We start from the raw sequence: 19,060 nt of genomic DNA, 5'->3' as shown, positions 1-19,060 counted from the left end.
TAAGACAACCACCCATCCCCAGGAAAGTAAAAGCAAGGTTCTCATTCCAGAGGAGCCCCATTTGATCTGGAGCAGTCTGCAGAAGCTATGAGGATGGCAAACATAAACCACCAGCCTGGGAGGGAAGGAGTGGGCAGGCTCTGGAAATGCTGGATGAAACTGGTCCTACACCCAGGCTGTTTGCAACAGCTCTGCTGATGCTGGCACTGCACAGGGAAACCAGCAGGAGCAGCAGGCAGAGGAAGGATTTATTTCAGGCTGCTGCAAAATGAACACTGCAGCTTCTGGCTTCTTGTGGCAGAGCCAAAGTCCAGTTGTCTTCTCACTATTCCAAGAGAACAATAGAAATACAGTCCTTTAAGCAAACTATTTCCTCCTTATGCAATGTCCCAGCTGATGCAAGAAGAGGAGCTCTGAGCAAAATCATAGCCAAAAAAATGAGAAAGCAGGAAAATGAAAGTGGATATGTACGTGAATTAAGGGATGAAAGGCTCTTTTTGAGCAGCAGAGCAGAAGCAAGGTGTCAGGGCTATGGTCCCTCACTAGTGGCTGGTTCCTGTGGACAGAAGTTTTTATGTGTACTTTAAACTGAAGTTATGGTTAATGTGTTCAAATAACCTGCTATGAAGAGGGGGTTAGACGTTTGAATTTCAAAATGACCTGATTTTTAGAGGGTCCAAGTAAACCAAAGTTTTGATTACAACAACTACTTTGTTGCTGAGGATCCCTGAAGAATCTGCCTGTTTCCATAGTGTTGGGTAAGAGCAAGCAGAGAGGATTTTGTAAGTTTTACATTTTATTTTTATGCTGGAAAGGGAAGTTTTCCAAGCTTTGAAATGTCCTCTTTTTTTTTCCTACAATGTAGAAAAACTAAGGCCTTTTAAAACCCTTTTGTTTTTATTTGGAAAAAATACAGAAAAAATGATTCAGCTTTTGCTGATGATGACCAGCAACAAATTTAACTAGGGCACTGCTTTGCAGTGTGACAGACTAAGTTCAAGAACTTGGGCAGAATCAAGCAGAAGAAGAACTTAAATTGACCCTCTTGTGTATGGGAAACCCTTGCTAGAAAAAACCAAAACACTGTACCTCCCCTTCTTATCTTAGACCATTTCATCGAGATCACAGCCTTTCTTTAAATCAAATTAGCTTTGTGTCCGGGTGTGGAGACCCTGAGAGGCATTCCCTGAGATAGGGAGACGCAAGGAAAGCTGTCAGAGCCCGTTGGCTCCTTCCCCTTGTTCCTATGTCCCTCACCTCAGATTAAGGTGTTTTCCCTCCCTACTCCCCTACTGGCCCCCATCTTTGCTCTGCCCCCATGCCACTGTTCAGCCCCTTCCTCTCGAGACACAGAAACCTGGACTCCCCCCACGAGCCTTGCCTTGGGACCCTGAACAGCTTACCATGTGGCTGAATTAAACATCTGTGGGATACCAAGCAAGGACCCTTTTTGCTTCCTTACCCTGGACTTTCCTAGCAGCTATTTTGGCTGCAACATCCAGGTACGGTACAATATAACTGCTGCTGCCAATGTGTTTGATTAAACTAATCATTGTGCTCACAATATTGACAAGAGCTGCTCAAACACACTCTGAGAAACCAAACAGTTTTGCTGAGCCCCAAATGTTCCATTTGAAGCACTGCAAGTTCTTAAACTTTCACATTTTGCCTGTAACTGATCCATTGTTCCTGCAGCCTTTCTTATATAACCACCAGGAGCACAACTGATCAGCTTCTTGGTTTCCCAGAGTCCCTTCAGAGTCCAGGGAACTTCCAGATTCTGGGAAATACTCCTAGCTTTGTCCAGTTTTGGAAAGAAGAAGTTTCTCTCAAACCAGAAATATTTTTGCTTTTTGGGTAGAAGGTAATTTTCTGCCACTGAATATTTATGTGCATTCTCTTGTGGCTCAGATTTTTCTAGAGAACAGCTCTGTACTTTCAAAGAGCAGCTCTCATTTGCCACCCACTTTCTTATCGCTTCTTGCAACTGTGTTAAAATATGGAATGTGAAAACTGACTTATTCTAACCTTGTGGTTTCGTCCATCAGGGTTGTTCATCCTTGGATTCAATGTCACCAAGAGGGTTCTACAAAAAGCAGAAATGAGCAGCTAAGGAAGCAGGAGGACTTGGCAAATCTGGTCCCTAAAACACATATTCTTCAGAGACACACATTCTTCATATTTGGATTCTCTGCTGTCCAGAAGGATGCAAATTTTGATTAAGGTGTTTTCCACAGATAAATCATTTTAATACCACATTTCCAGTGTATATTCTCTGGAGTTTATCAGGCCAAAATCTACTGTGCAGGCAAAAATTCAATTGCATTTTCTTGAAGCTGTAAGCAGCTGAATATTCTTGGAACATCCATTACTACAAAACTTAATTGGAATTGGTCATTGAGTCAAAAGTTCCTATGTGGAATAGAGCAATAGGAACTTATCTATAGAGACCATCTAAGCCTCATGTTGGTTGAAGCAATGGGATAGGAGAAGTTTACTTTTAATCCCATAAAATAAAAGCAATGACACTTCAGAAATGTAGCTTTACCCAGTGGTCCAGCTCAAGGCTGGGAATAACACTTGGAACCCCATGAAAACTCTCATCTGCTGTTAAGCAAAGTGAAAGAAGTCAACCTGAACCACTTTTTAATAGTTAAACCTTGCACTAGGGGCTCAGATGAACTCATTTCTCTTTGCATGCAGTGGGCTGGGCAGATGTTCTGTGACTAATTATTGCAGCTCAGAGCCGTGCTTGCTAGACATTATCAGCTGGATCTTGTGTCCTTATGTGACCACATTCTAAATTCCCCCTGGTTTATAGGGATGGCTTTTTTCAAAGACCCCTGGATACCTAATTCTGACATTCTGCACACTTGTGTTTGCCCGAGAATAGTTTGAATAAATTGATAGTTAAGTATCAGTAAAGTTTTACTTTCTATCCCTCCATCCCTCTTGGAGTCTTTTATACAATAACTTTCAGTTTAAAAAATAAAAGACTTTTTCCTCTGGGATAGAAGTACCCAGGTCTCTCTGTTGATGGGCAAAGCAAGAAGCAGGATCATGTCAAAACCAGTATGTACAGGGAACCTCAAAGGAAAATGTATTCTATTCTGCGTAGTGAAGTGCAAAGATGCTACAGGCACAGAAAGGGAAAGGAGAGAAGGTCAATAAGGAAAGTAATTTAGGGTTCCTCTTCTCTAGGATTTTTAAACAGTATCTAGGTTTAGCCAACAAGAATCACATTAAACAACTTGCCCTTTTCCTGTTTCTCAGGAGTCCTCCCTTCAAAGCTCTATTGAGCTGTATCTTCTGCTGCAGATCATGGATACATTGCACTTCTCCCTGAAGAAAGGGACACCTTTTCCTCCTTCATGGCAGCACTTGGCTGTGGCAATACCGTTGTGATGTATTGCCAGGCTTAATTACAAATTGTAGCAGTGGGGGTTTGTGGGGGTTTTGTGCCGCCACCGACAGCTCCATCCCCGCGCGGGAGAGAAATAAAAGCAGCTCGGAAAAGCAAGCACCGGGCCCTTCTTTATTTCCTTTGCCGCGGATCCTTCAGGCGTTGAACCCGCGTTCTGAGCCAGCCGAACCGCGACCCTGCCCGCCGGCGGTAGAGACAGGGTACGGCCACTCCTGACGCGTGCCCCGATCGCCTCCCGGTACCGGGGCGCAGCGTCCCTTTGGCGCACAAGGTGAGGCGCAGACCCCACGGAAAGGACTGTCTCCAGGGTGCACGGACGGCCCTGCCAAGTGAAGTTCGTGGTCCGTCAAGCGCCGCCGGTGATTTCGTGCACTTTCTGGTTGCTGCAGCTCCCGGCGGGCGGGAAAGCCAACACTCTCCGTTCCAGACGTGAGACGAGCTTTCCCCTGGATCGAGGACTACCTCCGAGATTTTCGTTTCCAGGAATCTTCGGTTTCGTGAGTATTCCAGTGGCCGGGACGGGCGCGACTGGGGTACCCTGAAGTTGGGTGGGGGTGACTCCCGGGGATTAGGGGAGGCGTAGTGCGCTACATTCAAACACCCCTTCGCGCCGGTGATTCTTGGGTGTTTTTCCTTTAGTTTTGGTTTTACCTCGGAGGTGGGTGGAAAAGAACCTAGCAAATAGTCTCAGTCTGAGTATTCTAGTGGCCGGGATGGACCCGACTAGGGTACAATGGGGTAGAGCGAGACTGTCTGCTAGGGAGAAGGAAGTTTATAACCAAGTTGTGGATTCCTTGATGGGAAGAGGGTTTTGTTTATCTAAGGGAAAAGTTAAGAGATTTGTTAAATGGATTTTCTTTCATTTTCCAACTACTGCCTTTGATGAAGTAAAAACGCTAAGATTTTGGGATAAGATCGGAATGAAATTTGGAGAAGATGCAATGATAGATGGTGAATCAAAAAGTAATTTTTATCCTCTCTTTATAAAATTGAAAACTATTACATTAGTAATGGAAAACAAAGTGAAAGAAAATCCAAATAAATCTTCCCCAGTTCCTCTTGAAACCCCTGCTCCAGTTCCCCTTGTTCCTGACCCCCAGCATCCCGAACCGGGTGAGCTGAGGGGAGCAAACCACCTGCAGCAAGTGCACAGCTGCCCCCACATTGTGGGTCTCCCTAGCTGCCCACATCTCCCCCGGTTCCCCTCTGGCTCTGGCAGGACTGATCACCCTGTCAGAGCTCCTTCCCTAGACCCTAATACCTCACCCCTTTTAAATGTAGTAAAACCTGTAGATCGTCCCCCAGATTCCTCACCTCACCCAGAGTCTCAGAATGGAGAATGTCAAATAGCTTTGCCTTCATTTTGTGGTTCTTCTCCCCATAATCCTTTTCTCACCTGCTCCCTTCCCCCTTACCTTGAGTCACAAAATGTTGGACACTGCATGGCTTGGTCCCCATCTTGTGGTCCTCCTTCTACTTCCCATAATCACTTTTTCCTTTGTTCCCTTCCCCTGTCTCAAAACCCACAGTTGTGATCTGGCTTCTCCTCTTCCCATCCTCCAATTACCCTGGCTTTACCCCCTGTATCTCCCTTCAATGAAGTGTTTCTAGATTTTGTAGGCAAAGTCAGAAAGGTGGTGAAAAAGAGAACTCCTAGATCAAAAGCCCAAGATGACATCATAATAAACATCGTAACTGAAGGTGCAAATGAAGACTGCAAGACTCAGCCTTCCTTCTTCGCCACCACCGTTGTTAGACCTAAGTATAGAAGAATGTACCAGAAAAGCAAGACTTCCTCAAGCAGAAGCACCAAAGAAAGTCACCACAGCAGGAGCAGAGGCTCCACTACCTTCCACATCATCGTAAGTGTCAAGACTATGTCCATGTTTTCACTGCAAGCAAAAAGGACATTTTGTAAGGGACTGTCCCTATCAAAGGAAGGCCCCCCTGGTTCCACCAAGAAGGGGAAAAGAAAAGGAACATAAAGAAAATGACCAACAAAATTAGCACATGAGCACAGTACTGCCCCATGCGAAGATATGAATAGGACAGAGCACAGAGAAGACAGTTACAAACCACACCAACGAAATACCACCCTGTCGCTGCTGGAGGACCCAGCTGATGTAGCTGTAGCCTCCAACTGAAAGAAGAAAAAAGAATTCCTATATTTATTTTCTGGTGAAACTTATTGTTAAGTTTCCTCATGTGTTTTCTTTCTTTCATATTCAAGGTGACGTCCGTACCGGACAACATGTGGAAACAACTGAACATCTTTACAGAATGAAGTTTGTCCGGATGGATGTCATCTGTCTTTAAAGACATTTGTTTAGTTGTGTTAATGCTGTGCCTAATTTCTGTTGTTATTAGTGTTTGTAGAAAACTGTTTGTTAAAAGTGTTGCCAACTCCAGCCGGGAACCCTCTCCCCCTCAGTGATGGTAGAAAGAATCCAAAGTTTAATTAGACACCATTGCCACTGCCATCATCCCCTCAACACTATCATAAAAATTATACAAAAAAGGGGGAATTGGAGCAGTGGGGGTTTTGTGTTGCGTCATCTGCCCGGCGCCGGCGCTGCTGCCGCCCGGGAAAGCCGCGCTGCCAGAGCCACGCGGCGCCACCGACAGCTCCATCCCCGCGCGGGAGAGAAATAAAAGCAGCTCGGAAAAGCAAGCACCGGGCCCTTCTTTATTTCCTTTGCCGCCGATCCTTTAGGCGTTGAACCCGCGTTCTGAGCCACCCGAACCGCGACCCTGCCCGCCGGCGGCAGAGACAGGGCACGGCCACTCCTGACGCGTGCCCCGATCGCCTCCCGCAACGAGAGCGCAACGTCAACAAATAACTGTCTTTCACTGGTGTCTTATAATTAGCTTCCCGTTTGCCAAGTTGAGAATGACATTGTCTGAAGCATGAGCACATAATTCAGTGATCAGAGTTCTGGTCTTGGACACCACACAGGAGTTACTTGGCCTTCTGCATGTACTGGCCCTTCCCTGAAGAACTAGCGCAGCGCAGTCAAAATGAAAAGACAATGTCTGGGCTTGCTGGAACTTTTGTCCTGGTTTTGCTTGTTTGACATACCAAGGCTTGGATTTGGAAGGGGAAGGGGAGAAAGTGAAGCAGGGGAATATACAGAAAATATGTAAGAAGGAATGGAAAAGCATAGGAAGAATAGATCATGCAAACATTGAAAGATGCTTTTGGGCAGTCAGGTGGATACTCTGCTCTTGAGACCCCACCTGCAGAGCTGCTTCCAGCCCTGGGGTCCCAGCACAGGGAGGACATGATGGTGTTGGAGAGAGTCCAGAAGAGGCATAAGAATGATCAGAGGGCTGGAGCACTCTGCTGGGAGAAAAGGCTTGGAGATTTGGAATTGTCCAGCCTGGAGAAGAGAAGCTTCAGAGTGATTCTAATTGCACCTTCCAGTACCTGAAGGAGCCAACAGAAAGAATGGAGAGAGACTATTTACAAAGGCTTGGAGTGACAGGAGAAGGGGGAATGGCTTCCCACTGCCAGAGGGAAGGGTTAGATGGGATACTGGGAAGAAACTCTTCCTTGTGAGGGTGGCCAGGACCCAGCAAAGGTTGCCCAGAGTAGCTGTGGCTGCTCCATCCCTGGAAGTGTCCAGTGCCATGTTGGATGGGGCTCGGAGCACCCTGCAATAGTGGAAGTTTTCCCTGCCCATAGCAGGGGGTGGCACAGGATGATCTTTAAAGTCCCTTCCAACCTAGACTATTCTATGAATCTGATTCTTATAGCTCAGCAATAAAAGAGAAAAGGGTTCTACACATTAAAACTTCATAGCTAAATTCAGGACATCATACCGGGCTCAGGACAAATGATGCGCAAATCAAAACCAAGTTTCTTTAGGCTCTCGATGTTGTCTTTCAGATTTAGCCTAGTTAATAAAGCTTTTCAGGGCAAGGATGGAATGCATTTTTAAATACCAGTAGTCACAAACAAGCACCGGGAAAGTTGTCTGAATTTCAGCAACAGTTTAGAAGTTTTGACAATTCAAAATGTTTGCAGTCAAGTGAAAAGCCAACAAGGTTTGGTAAGTAATAGGCAACTCTTTAGTGAGTTTTCCTCCTCTAATTATGTGATGGAAGAAAATTGTCACTCAATTCTAGAGATTTTTCCATCACTCCTCTGGACCAGCACAAGCTGTGTGTGCTCAGTAGCTCTGAAATTGTGTCTGTAAGCACTGAGAGAGAAACAAAAGTGAGGAACCTGAGGTATGGACACTTTCAAGGAGTCTGGACTTCAGCCTTTTCATGCTACTATTAGCACAATCTGTCACTGCAGTTCTCCCTAATTAAAGCAGGATGACATGCCTGTAAGTCTGATTCATCACTTACACTATCATTTACCTCAATTGAGAGAATCTGCACTAAAAAAAAATGAGAATCTCTGCCCTGACTCCCTGCAGGGCTGTCACACCTCTCGGCTCTGTGCTCCTGCAGGATTCCCAGCACCATCCTCTGCTGGTTCCAGGACCCTTCCCATCAGACATGGCTGAACTCTTTGCCAGGCTTCTGCCTCTGGGGTGTGGGGCCCCAGGGCACAGGGCACTGCCACACCACTTAACAGCCAGAGCTGAGGTTTCTAAAGAGGATCACACACAGACCCTCCTTGAAAGGCACTTTTCTCAGTGGGGTCTCCCCCTAACACACCCTCATTCACAGGCATGCAAGGTGAAACATGTAAGAAATGTGATTACACTAGGCCCAGAGGATGAGAGAGAAAATCACACCAGACAATAGGAGTTTACATTTCCTTCTGTCCCCAGTGAAGCATCTACTTTGCACCAGAACAAGTGAGAGAAACACAGCCCCGTGTGTGCTCTGGTGACTCCAGCCCCAAAGGTCCCTGGTCCTCAGAGCAGACAGGGTGAGGAGTTACCCTCAGAGCAGAAGATGAGTTTTTTTCAAGCCTGAGTGCCATGAGCTGTTTTCACACACATTATGAATGTTTATGAAAGTGAAAGGCTGCTCCTCCAAGCTAGTTAAGGGCTATCATCCCCAGTTTATTTCCAATTAAAAATCCAGGGACAGAATGCATTTGCTGAAGGTCTCCAAGGGAACCAACAACACAGCAAGGATTAGAACTAAGGATTTCCTGTCCTATCTACAAACCACACCTCTCTCCTGTTTACAATGTGAACTTATTCCCAAGCAGAAAAGCCATGTGAATGGAACAATTAATTCTGCTATTTTGGCCTCCCTTCCTTCCCTTCTCAGTTCATTCCTGGCATTACCTTCAGGTCCTTGCAAACCTGGTACCAGAACTGTGGGACAAAGCAAAGCAAGAAAAGAACATTTCAGAACAAATGTTTCAGCTGCAAATACTTGAATTTTGATTTATATAATTGTTTGCTTAAATAAGTTTGAAACACTTTAGAAATACCCCCAAAATATGGTGCTTTTGTTAATGAAAAATGAAACCAAAAGGTAAATGAACTCCTAAACCAAGGAGTAAGTTAATGAATGACTAATCATGGTAGTTACCTGCACATGTCATTTTTTGTACACATGACCTGAGCAACACTAGTGTGATAGTGTTACTAGTTACTATCAACAGAGTTTTAAAGAGATAGTACCTTTGCTTTTTTTTTTTTTTTTTTTTTTTTTTTTTTTTTTAAAAAAAAAAGTATTTTTTTTTTTTTTTTTTTTTTTTTTTTTTTTTTTTTTTTTTTTTTTTTTTAAGTCACATTTGCACATTTCCTGGAATCAAGAGTTAAAAGCTCCGGAAAAAATATAATCTGAAAATTTCTCATGTCTTTCTGTGATTCCAGGGCTTAGGACATCAGTGTGTTCACACCCTTCAAATACCATGGGAATCTGGTAACACCAAGCTGATTGAAATTGTCTATAGCCTGGGATCAAGAGCGATAACACCTCAGCTCAAAGCCTAAGGTGACATTTTAGTCCAAATTATATATTTAATCATCATTCCCCGCAATCCATGGTTTTTAAGGAGCATTTATTTTGGCAAAGTGGGATCTATGATGTGATAAGTTCATACTCCCTGCTAGCACCACTCAGAGCTACCAATTAACTTCTTACTGAAAAATGCTACTAAAATTACAGGCTTCTTCAAAGTGCAAAAATATTCCAAGGAACTAATACTGCTCCTTTTAGATCAGTTGTCTTTTTAAGTGTATTTAGGTTTTAGTAACAACAGCTTCAGTGATACATACAAGATAACTACAGGGCCTAAGACTTGTAGTTACATCACCCTTTTGAAATACACCTGCACAGGTGTAATTTTTCGAGCTTTTACTGAAGGATAATAGCTTGTTAACTCAATTACTGTGTAAAAGCACTTTGTCTTGCTAAGAATCTAAAATAGAAGACGTTAAAGTCTTATATTTTAAATAGAAGACTTTAAATTAAAAATAACGGGGAAATCCTATGGACGGCGATGTTTTTAACATGCTTGCTTTTCAGCTTCCTTCTTTTGTTAAACAAAAATGTTTCATAAAAGTCTCTGAGGTTTTTCTTTCACTTATTTAAATCACTTAGGCAGCTTTATTAGTAAGGCAAAATTAATACTTCTTTTCCCTCAATAACCCTGCAATCCTTCACCCAAAAGAAGAAACATTTCTGTGTATAGGCCATGAGAATTTGAAGGCTTAAAAAGCAAAAAAACCCCAACCCTAAATGAAAATTCCTCAAGGCTTTTGGAGTTGTTTATGCTAGCTCCTCCCCTTCCTGGAAAGCACCTCTTAAAGGTGGTGGGGATGACAGAGGCACCTCTCATCTCAGAGTTACCTGTGCTCCTGAGCAATGCACCATGCTATCTGACAGGGCTGTGCATCAAGGGGTGGGGTTCCCCCCCAAGGTAACTTTTTCTTCTCATTGTTTTTATTTGCGTTATGTTCCTTCCATTGATCTAAATGTACTTAAAGAGTTAAGAAATATTAATTATCCCCTTTCTAAAGACTGAATAGGAGGAGAATTTAATAGCTTTAAAAGCATTCTCTGAGCATGGATTTATTGGTTTTGGTGTAACTTGATTTTGTCACTGGTACAAAGAACCTGTGTTCTCAACTGCAGAATCTCTTTCTCTGTTGGGTGGTGAAATTGGGGCTGGAAAGGACTAAAGCAGCATCCCTTAGGCAGGGAGAAGCTCTACTTAGCTGGTTCCCAGGAAGGGAATCTGCTCTTAAGAGTGCCTTGTAGTGGATGTGCTATAAGTATTTTCTGGCAATGTAGTTCAGTATTTAATAATTTTTTTTAGAATAAAACCACTTTTTGAGGGCCTTGTGTTGTCTTCATGGTGTGTCATTTGGGATGACTGTTCTCATTTTGTTTCCTTGATGTTGTTTTCCTAGTGCTTTAGCTTTCAGAGTTCCAATTTATGTTCAAATTATCCTGAGTTGGAAGACTCCAAGTGCCAGGTTATCCTGAACTAAACATCTAATTGTAGCTACTTCTTTTTAGGGAGGGCTAAACCTACGCCTTGTGAACTTCTTATCTTCTCCTATGGCTCCACTCTTAATTTCAATAGGATTATTAGCATTCCGTATCAGTTCTCTTATTTTTTGGTTGGGCTCATCTTTCCACAGAACTAACTACAGTTTGTAAAACAAAACAAAACAAAACAAAAAAAAAAAAAAAAAAAAAAAAAAAAAAAAAAAAAAACCAAAACAAACAAAATCCCAAAACAATAGTAAAATACACAGAAATAAGAATGAAATTTTTCTATAAACCTCAATTTACCCCTCTTCTCTTAATTTTTACTCCCAAAATACTGGGACACTCCTGCCATCACCAACAAGCCCTGCAAGTTGAAAAATACTTGTTTTCTTCCCTCCAGACAGGTGTTTCCTGACTACCTCTAACATCTTCTCCCTTCTTTTTCAGAGGCTTCCTTTACCCTTTATCTTTCCCTGTATTTTTTCATTTATTTTAAAATAAAATTCAGGTGCATGAAACCTCTAAAAAATGTGCTTAAATAATTAATTAAAGTAATGTGTTGCAAACTGTAGTTTCAGTAACAGTGTCTTAGCCCTGCTCTAAAGAGATCAAATTTGAAACTGGTTTGAAACCTGTCTTGCAAACTACTACTGTAATGAACACATGAATTGTTTTTCCAAGCCTGATTAGCTCTTCTGTTTGCTTGTATCAGGCTAAAATTAAGAATAAAAGTCTTAATAATTTATGGGAAAAAATGCTGAGGGTTTGTCTTATAATAGCAGGGCTTTAGTCCAATGAACTTTACAGTTTTGGGATGACACAAACTGCTTGTTACCAGAATTAGTGAGTTTCCATGGCAGAGGTTTGCTCAATGAGGAGTAGTTTGGGACACACAATTCCAGAACCATTGGATGGTTGTTAGGTTGGGTTTTCTGGGAACTGGGTCTCTAAAACATTCCTGGCAGCTGCAAAGTGAATTGGAAGATATGTATTATCCTCTTCCACTTTTTATCATTGTTAAGACTTAAACTAAACAGTCTAGTGACTGATCTGATCATATTTTGTGCCCAGGGGACGGACGTAGATGGTCATTAAGGTCCACTCCATCCCAAAGCATTCCATGATTTCCCCACCAGTACAGAGGCTGAGTCATGTAAAAAAATTTAATTTCAATACTTCCCTTTTCAAAAATAAAACCCAGTGACTTTGGAAGTGCCTGAGTGATACAGAGCACAAAAAATATCTTTATAGTGTTCAGGTTTGGGACACAGTGTGGCAGGAACTGGAAATGCTTAAACCTTTGTTTACACTCTGGTGTTAGCTGAAAAGTTGTGGCCACTGGCAGTTGAGGGTTTGCAGATGGAACTTGGTTAAGGTGAAATCGGGTCGAGTAAAGTGAGAAAAAGCAAATGAAATTTTGTATGCACAGAGAAGAGGCCCTGGGCTGGCAGCTGGCACCACAAACAGCAGTAGGGACCCAGCTGCCTGAGCCAGGTTGGTGTAAGAAGTGAAGAGAGTGGATGGGTTGGGACTTGTCCCACAGGTAATTTTCCCTGAGACTCATTGCAGAACCAGGGTCTGCCTGACCTTTTGTTCAGCTTTCCTGCAGCAGCACTGAAATGTGACTCAGTGCTGGTTTGATAATAGCTGTTTATGTGAAATTAAGAGTGGGAAATGGGGGGATGAACATTAGCAAACATTTTCTAGGAGTTAAGGCTGTTATTCTCTGAAATGCTCTGCAAAAACACAATGGAAACCTCTCAGTGAGACACTTGAAGCTGAAGAGAATAAAGTACAGAGAGTAGGGAATTATGCTGCCCTGATGTTAACCTGCACATGGCCTCAGATAGCTCAGCTATTACTAAATTCCAATGATAATTCTGGTGATAATTGCTCCCTTTATTTCTAAACTGGATTGTTGTAATTCATTATAGTCTTGTCTAACAGGTCAAATTACTGGAAAACTAAAGCAGATACAAAATGAGTTGCTGATAGTGCTCTTCTTTGGAGCCTCAGTTGTTTGATCAGTCATTTTACATCATTATATATTTTTATTGGTTGCTGGACACGTGCTACACTTGGGTTTTTAGGTTGTTCTAACTTCCACAGCTCCTGGTCTAGGCTGCTGTGAACTGACCATTCTTTATGTAGTTTTCTGACAAATATCACAGCAAACAGATCCAGCAATGCTGTTTTGTGAGTCTCCTTGTCCTGTAAGTCCCTCCCACTTCCCAGAGGTGTTCTTCAGTCTCAGCTGGAAGAGTTTGTGTGTAGAGTAAGAATTAGTCATTAAAGCATGATTAGAGTAGATAAATGCTCATTAAAGCTTTGTGCTGTTGGTGGCTGTGTATAAATTTAACATCATACACTTACAATCTCCCCAGAGCACCTCAACAAATGCTCAAGCTCCAGAGAAATCCAAGTATGTGCTCACAAACTTAGAATCAGGGCTGTGGAACACACTCTGCCTAATTTGCACCAAGCATTCATAGCGTGAATGCTCTGAACTACCAAGTAAGTAAACACCCAGGCAAAGGTTGTGGTTCCCAAGATGTCTCGCTAATTGCTCTGGCTGTGATTTAATGTTATTTATTTATTACACTCGATTATTTTCTGTAGCTCAGTTAGTTCACAACAAAACCGTGAAATGTTGGAGTTACAATCCATCCTCCTAGCACCACGATATTAAATCTTTTCTAAGACAAATTTTATTTTAATTATAGGCTTTGTACGAAGGCTTCGTTAATTTCTATTACAGAGCTAATTGCAGGTCCCTGCCTTATTTAAATTTTTTTAGCAACATAAGTTCTTGAACCAATGCTAATTCTACTATGAGGACAAATTCTGCAGCAATTATACAGAAGGCAATGGATGAATTGGACTAGATTTGCAAATTTTCTTGCTAAACGGTTGCAGGACAATTGCGCTTAAGCTGAAAAGCATACGTTTAAATAATTAATTTATTATTTAAATTCAGAATTTAAGGAATTCTGAAAAGGGAGGAATGCCAGCTTTCATGCTGAATTTGGTATCAAGTAAACATGGCCACAAATTTGTAGAATTGGGTGAATTTTCTCTTGAGCTCTAGGAACTGTGGACCGGGATGTTTGGGACCAGGGAGTTTGTCTTCATTGTGATTGTTTCAAAATGTGCAGTGTTTTTGTTTTTAGGTTTTTGGGTTGCTCTCAAAATAACTTAAGCAAAACACTTGGTTACAGAGGTTTCCAAACTTGGGTAAGTTGCAATTCTTTAGAATATCCCATATATGCTGAGTGTTCTTTCAAATGTTATTGTTCTTTGCAAGATTGATTTATTTGCAATTTTTTAATCGGGGATGCAGACACAAATCTGAAATCCAAAATAAGTTGTAATTTGGGCCAGTTGTGGGTTTCTGGTGGGAGCCTATCTTTTTGTGTTCATTAGTGGCATCCAGATCACACAGCTCTGTTTCATGCTGGACTTGACAAGCAATTCAATGGCCTTTTCATTTATAAAAGCATCCTCTTAGGTGTTTAGAGCTGGAAATGCAGAAATCAGTGTATGGGATGGTTTTGGAGGCTTGTTCCAAGCCACATTTCAAGTTTGTGGCAGTGCTGGGTTTGCAGGATGAGCTTATGAATCTCCAAGTGAAATCTAGATTAGCAGGATCTACCCAGCCTGAGAAGAAAATGTTTGCACAAACATCTTTTAAGGGAAACTGATGACTTTCACAAGATCTTAAATAGATTGTACTGAATTAATTATCCCAGTCCTGTAGTTAACTGCAGATGAGACCATAACCGGGACCCAGCAAGCTAAAAAGGAGCCTCCATCCTTCCTGAGCCAGCAGGAGCTGAGCCAAGCTGGGCTCGGCTGAAAGCCTTTCTTTGTGGATCTTGCTGGCTGTCAGTGTGAAAGGTGGATGGAGGCTAAAAATGGCTCAGGAGCATGGCTGGTGTATGCAGGGAATAGCAATGAGAACAGAGTGAAATCAGAGACCGAACCCTGGACGTTGTGGAAAACATCCAAGGGGGTGGAAAATGCGCAAGCGAACAGGTTATGTGTGGCTGCTGCATGGAGAGATGGCAGAAGGGAGCAAAGGGAAGGGGGGAGAAAAAACCCCAAACCCAAAGGACAAGTGAAAGGGAGATGTTCTGAGAGACACAAAGGGATTATCAGGGAAATATTCTTCCCCCACAAGGCGGTGGGGTACTGAACAGGTACCCAGGGAATGGGCACGGCCCCAAGGCTGCCAGAGCTCCAGGAGCATTTGAGCAACGCTCCCAGGGATGCACACGGCGAGATTTTGTGGGGTCTGTGCAGGGCCAGGAGCTGGATCGATGATCCTGGTGGGTCCCTTCCAGCTCAGGATATTCGACCTCATGAAGGTCCAGCCTGCGGGACAGGGGTCAAGGAAGGAAGCTCTTGCTGCAGGGGAGTCCGGGGGCAGAGGGTGGCGGACACCGCAGCGCGGAGGGGCTGAGAGCGGGCGATGCCGGGCCGAGGGGCTGTAGCCCTTCCATGAGAGCGGGCAGGGGCCGAGCTGAGGGGCGGCAGCCCCGCCACGAGGGACGGAGCCCCGCCATGAAGGCGGCCGATCGATGCCAGCCTGAGGGGCGGCAACCCCTCCATGAGGGCGGGCAGGGGCCGAGCTGAGCGAGGATCGGTAGCCATGGGGGACAGAGCCTCGCCATGGGGATGGTCGATGCTAGGCTGAAGGGCGGCAGCCCCGCCGCGAGGGCGAGTGGAGCTGGGCTGAGGGCGGCCGATCGATGCCGAGCTGAGGAGCGGCACCCCCGCCATGAGCGCTGACAGGAGCTGCGCAGGGACACGGCGGCGCCGCCCGCCCTCCTGAGGGCGGCTCGCTCCCGCCCCACGCTGACGTCACCCCCAGCTCTGCCGGCGCCATTTTGGACGCTCACCGCCGGGGGGGCCGGAGCGGGGCCGCCCCAGCCCCGCCGCGGCCGCGCCGCCGCCTCCTCCATCCGCCGCCATCGGACAGCCACAGCTGCTCTGGCACCTGTGCCAGGGCCTGCCCACCCTCGTAGAGAAGAATTACTTCTCAATATCCCAGCTCAACCTACTCTTTCAGTTTGAACCCTTTCTCCCCCTGTCCTGTCACTACACGCTCTGGTAAGGAGTTTCCCCCTTGAGGCTTTGGGGTCGGTGCTTGTGGTTATTTCTCAGAAGCGCTGCCGTGCACGGAGAGGTTCCAGGTGCAGGCGGTGTCCAGATTGCAGTCGCACCCTTCTGTAGGGAGCAGCCTCTGAGCATCTGCAAATGCCAGTAAAATTTGGCACAGGGCGTAATTAAACAGCACAGGTCTCGCTGTGTTTTCTTTCCCATTCTTTCCACTGCTTGCTCCCCATTTCACATCCCAAAGTACTGTTGGTAGGCTTGGGAGTGTGTGTGCAGAACGGATCTCTTCCCTCTTACTTTTTCTTGCAATTTCTTCATTTGGAAATTTATTCATCCCCCTCCTCTGCACATGAATTGTCTTTTCAGTGCTTTGCATGTGGAGGAGCAAAGCCTGGGAGGCTTTGTGAGGCTCATGCTTTGCCTTTCCCCCCTACACCATATGCACATGCTCCACCCTCCTCTTGCCGTTTTCGTCGTGGGGGAAAAAAAGTGCCAACTTGGTTCAAGTAAATTATATGGAAAAGAGGACTTTAGCTCGACGTAGCAGGAGCAGTGATTCTCTCCAAGCTGTTCCCTTTAAGTCTGCTATGGTGCTAGCTGCTAAATGACAAATGAAGAAGTTGAAGAAAATGGGTTGTAGGATTTTGGGGGAATGGTGGGGGGAGGGAAAGTGTTTGCCATCTCCTGCATAAATCGGTTCTGTTGCTTGCCTTCACCTCCTCAGGTTATGCAGCTGGATGTAATCCTTCAGGGAAGAATTTAAAGCAAGTGAAAAATGCAAACTGTACTCTGTTCCAGGACTTCTTATTCTGAGGCTCTTCATCTTTTCTGGAAAGATTATTTTCAGGCTTCTGAATTATTTCCTTCTCTTTGAGTTTTTTTGACCCCCTTAACTTGGGAAGAGTCTCCTCCTGTATTCTTTGTTATCTCCAAAGCCCTACCAGAGCTCGGGATTAATGTGTAAATGCCATCTGTTGCTCAGCCGGTTTGAGTTGTGTGGAGGAAAAGTTCCATTTTGACAGTGGCTTTTAGGGGGGAAAAAAAAAAAAGGAAAAAAAAAAAACAACCGAGGCAAGCCCATTTCTGGCTCTTCCTGTATGTCCTCAGCCCTGCAGTGATTTGCTCAGAATGAAATGCAAAAGAAATGGGTGGTGATTTTTGGTGTGTGTTTTGGTGGCACGGTTCAAATGAATCACTGCCTTCAGCCGAGGCAGTAATGTTCCTGAAGTTTTCTCTCCGATCCGTTTTCTATGGTAGTAGAACTTGTCCCCCTCCGATTGCTTGTTTGCTTTTCTGCTTGGATTTGCTGCTTTTTTTTTTTTTAGGCTGATAATTGCTTTCATTACTTCTGCGAAGAGATTCTAAAATTGTGGTAAAATTCTTTTTCTTTAGCCTTCAGTGCATAGTGTCGGTGAAGTGGGTTTGTGAAAGGAGGAAGTTGATTGTGTTGGTTTGTATTGGATGGGAGATTGAAATTTTCTAAAAAAGCACAGCTCTGATAGTTTATGTTTAAGCTGTTTGTGTGTGTGTATGTGTTTAGGGGGTTCTGAGTGCTCAAGTAGGAAAAAGCTTTGTGTGAAACACAGCCATTCGTGCACTTGAATTTTAAATTCATAGTTAATGTTGCTTAGTCCAGTAAGCTTTGGGTGAGTGAAGCTTTTACACTGCTTGTGCTTCCCTGTTTTTGACAAACACTGCATTGAAGGCTGACAAGAACAATATCCAAAGGAAAAAGGTGGGGAGGGTGGTGTGTGATTGTGCCTCAGCACTGCTGAGGAAGTGGGCGTGCACAGGCTCTGAAATGTGCAATCTGGAACCATTGTGTGCTTGTGCTGCTGCTCTTGGGGGGGCTCGTTTTTATTGAATTGTTTTCATTTTTTTAGGAGCTGGAGGAGGAAATGACATTCAGTGGTGTTTTTCTCAGGTGAAAGGTGCTGTAGATGATGATGTAGCAGAAGGTAAGAGGAATATTTTTTACTGTTTTCTAACTTTTTAACCATTCCTTAGGTAGGGAGATGTGGATGCAGTCAGTGAAATATCCCAGTGCTGCTGAGTGCACGTTGAGCAAAGCAAATGGACATTTCATGTACATTCCCATATCCAGATTCAGGTTTAAACTGTGGATTGAAAGTATCATTCAGCACTCTTGTGAAAAAGTTCGGGCTTCCTAACTTTTTTTTGCTGGAATTGTTTTCTAAGATTAAGATTTTTCTGATTTTTTGGCTTTTGATTTGTGCTTTTTCTTAATCTGCAAAATGGGGAATGTGATACTTAAATTCCACAAGGAGGTGTTGTTAGAATTAATATTTGTACTCTTTGAAGATCTAAGTACCAGATGAAGTAATTGTCCCAATCTTTCTAGCCCCTATTAACAAGAGGCGGAAGAAATCTGAATATTTGTGCGTGCCTGCTTAGTACATAAGGAGCAGGTTTGACTTTGAAATAATACTGGAAATTGTCTGAAACTTTTCCAAGCTGGCAGTGACAAGTGTCATGTTACACTAAGATGGCTGCCTCTGAATTTCACTGCAAAAACTGCACTGTTTGTTTTGGTTTTTTTCCCTTGGATTTCGGATCATTGGAGGAATGGTGCTTTTCTCTGTGCTGGAGAGCAGAGTCTCTTCTGTGATTGTTCTTGAGGAAAGGTCCCCTGACTTCTGAATTTCTTTTGCCATAAAGTCCTATTTACACAAAGTAGCCTTTAAGATCATGAGTTAAAAGTTTTCTTTTGCAAGCAGTTGGCCTTGTCACTTATGTAATTCCTGGGGTTTTTTTTTCTTTTTCTTGCATATCTTGAATGCTCTGACATACAAGTGAGATTAATGTTATATTTAGAAAAGCAGTAACTACAGTTTCCATTATTTCCCTGCTTGACATGTGGTTCACATTAGCTTCCAAAGGCCAAAAGAAAAGATCAGTATAAACATAACTGAGTTGTTTTTATTTATTAGCTGCAGCATGTGGCAAACAATGCACTGAGGCTTCTGTTGTTTGCAAGTTGAAATATGTTTTTTGGAAAGGAGAAAGCTGTAACAATTTCAAGTTTAATTTTAAATTCTTCAGGAAGTAGATTTTAAAACTTGAACTCAAAAGTGCTGT

At 43.6% G+C, this 19,060-nt stretch overlaps 1 protein-coding gene and 1 long non-coding RNA gene across 3 annotated transcripts in view; both read left to right on the top strand.

The window, feature by feature from the left end:
* The first annotated feature begins 3,480 nt into the window (after positions 1–3,480).
* On the top strand, positions 3,481–5,967 carry LOC121365984. Of its 2 annotated transcripts, none has more exons than XR_005957118.1 (3): positions 3,481–3,695; positions 3,814–5,286; positions 5,655–5,967. It is a non-coding gene; the product is annotated as an uncharacterized LOC121365984 (long non-coding RNA). The 2 variants fall into 2 exon arrangements; XR_005957119.1 differs by having other exon boundaries at positions 3,481–3,921; positions 5,036–5,286.
* An 11,816-nt stretch (positions 5,968–17,783) lies between these two features.
* Positions 17,784–19,060, top strand: part of PPP2R2A (protein phosphatase 2 regulatory subunit Balpha) — a 33,637-nt gene continuing 32,360 nt past the window's right edge. Inside the window, exon 1 of the mRNA XM_041490627.1 lies at positions 17,784–17,919. The gene's annotated coding sequence lies outside the window, so the exon portion shown is untranslated. The remainder of the gene's footprint in view (positions 17,920–19,060) is intronic.

Source organism: Pyrgilauda ruficollis, unplaced genomic scaffold (genome assembly GCF_017590135.1).
Source record: "Pyrgilauda ruficollis isolate IOZ18807 unplaced genomic scaffold, ASM1759013v1 scaffold125, whole genome shotgun sequence".
NCBI lineage: Eukaryota > Metazoa > Chordata > Aves > Passeriformes > Passeridae > Pyrgilauda > Pyrgilauda ruficollis.
The sequence above is the reverse complement of the archived record's forward strand: the minus strand, read 5'-3'. Positions and strand labels throughout refer to the sequence as shown.